This window comes from Aquarana catesbeiana, linkage group LG02, assembly GCF_042186555.1.
Source record: "Aquarana catesbeiana isolate 2022-GZ linkage group LG02, ASM4218655v1, whole genome shotgun sequence".
NCBI lineage: Eukaryota > Metazoa > Chordata > Amphibia > Anura > Ranidae > Aquarana > Aquarana catesbeiana.
The window spans coordinates 653,194,825-653,197,028 of record NC_133325.1 but is presented as its reverse complement, the minus strand read 5'-3'; the positions used below and the strand labels follow the sequence as shown (position 1 = coordinate 653,197,028).

The following is a 2,204-nucleotide window of genomic DNA, read 5'->3' as shown; positions in this document are numbered from 1 at the left end:
ATCTCCAGAATAATTTTTTTATTTTTATAGTGATCTACTTTTTTTTCTCAAGATGTCCCGATTTTTTTTTTTATAGTGATCTCCATAATATTTTTTGTCGTTTTGTGTGTCAAGTTACCACAAGACCATTATTATCTTTTATTTGTTAACCTCAAAAGATGTTGGTTGGTGTTGGTGTCCCTTGTTAATTTGACATTGTATTTTTGAAAATTTAAACAGAACAAACAGACAGCGCAAAACCTAATTACTAAAACTCAGCAGCTGGACACTGTAGGCCAATATACAAAACCTAAAAAGACATACACAAAATATAGCAGTGCAGAACTCAATATAGGTCAGATGTATACACATAAAATGTACATATTAAACGTACATAAAATAAAACGCATGAGGCAAAGTCCCAAAAAGTATATCTTAGTCCAAGGAGATCAAAAGCTGCCCACTTGCAGAAGGGGGATCCCTCAGTTGGCAAGGAAAGGGTGCAGTGATAGGATAAGATTGTATTCGTTGTATCACCACCAATGTGAACCTCCACCAAGGGTCTAGGCTGCTCACCTTATTGAGTGGACCTTCTGCGTTAACAGCAAGGTCACTCATGCATTCCCTTCCACAGGGTAGATTATGGAGATAGGAGTCCACAGGCAGTATCCCAAATTCAGTCTCATTGGTTGATATATATCATGTTAAAAATAAAAATAACAGGACATAGTGCTCTCCATACGAAAAGGTATAAAATGTATTAAATAAGAAAAATATTACTCACAAAGCAAGCACTGTTTCCCAGTGCAGGAGTATACAGCATAAAATGAACCAGATGGGTGGCTGTACTGACATCACAGAGCCCCTCGCACGCGTATCGTCCATGTGGACTTCCTCAGCGAATCTGATTGGGGGCCTGTGTGTCAGCTCTTATATCTAATCTTGGTTCCACATACAATTCATGATGATACTGGAAACCCTGCCCACTCTCCAATAATACACAGGTGTATGGATTTAACTACTAAGTAGTAGAGAATCAGGAGTGGCTACAAATCTAATAGGGCACAAGCAAGCTGAATACACTGATCACTTACTGATAGGCAGCCACTATTCCTCCCATGTTATGAGCTAAAGCACTTCCAGGTCAAATCCTTATCTTCCAATAGCAGTGAACACTGCTGTGTCCTGAAAGACAGCCCGCCCCCATTTCCGGGTCAAAAAAAAAAAAGAAAAAAAAGAAAATTTTAAGCCTACAGCACCTGGTACTCCCAGGCGGTCTCCCATCCAGGTACTAACCAGGCCCCACCCTGCTTAGCTTCCGAGATCAGACAAGATCGGGCACTTTCAGGGTGATGTGGCTGTAGGCAAATCCATCTCGTTCAATGGCAGCTAAAGCTGCTGCGTCCTGGGAAGAAGCCCGCCCTCTAAAGGGGCGTTCATATGGAGACGGGGATGGGGGGCGGGAACACAACAAACAAACCGCCCCTTTCATACACGTCGCTCACAGACTAAGTGAACGGCAACAGGGAGCGCAGACGCAATGCGCGCTCCGCCCCTCCCTTCCACATCACCCCCTGGACAGATCGAGATGCAAACTCCAGTCTCCTTGGCAACGACATGAAATCACTCCCAAGAGCGCCTCCTTCATTCCTCTGGTCTGTCAGCCTGGGTAATAACAACATTCACCCACAATGGCAAGCAGGCTAACATAAAATTAGCAACTAATCAGAGACATAGGGAGCAGAAACAAGGCTAACGTTAATAAAAAAATAATTATAATAAAGTAAAAATTATTATAAAAATAATGTAATATAGTTATAAAGCCAAGAGGAGGGAGGCTACTCAAAAAGTACCTATGGGGATACCCCAAAGAGGCTATAATTGAAGCATATGGGGGAAGTTCATAAAGTCACCCCCCCCCTCCCTTATGGCAGAATCCATCCTAAGGTGTCCTACACACTCTTCCAGATGGAGAATGTGTACCAAAAACAAATGCTATTCCCTCCTAGTTGTCACCAGAGGGATATACGAAAAGTGAAATGGAAAAAGTCAAACAAAATACATATATCGCCACCCCATGTAATATCGTGTAGGACCTACAGGGGTTAAAAATATGAATATAAATTTGATAGAAAAATTATAATAAAAAGACATCAGTACAACCACCTCATCTGCACACAAATACAATTAGAATGTATACATATACCACAAACAAATACACATTA

The 2,204-nt window shown here is 41.4% G+C and overlaps 1 non-coding gene across 1 annotated transcript; it reads right to left on the bottom strand.

The window, feature by feature from the left end:
- Positions 1-1,226: 1,226 nt before the first annotated feature.
- On the bottom strand, positions 1,227-1,345 carry LOC141130767 (5S ribosomal RNA). The gene has a single exon (XR_012242523.1). It is a non-coding gene; the product is annotated as a 5S ribosomal RNA (ribosomal RNA).
- Positions 1,346-2,204: the final 859 nt, after the last annotated feature.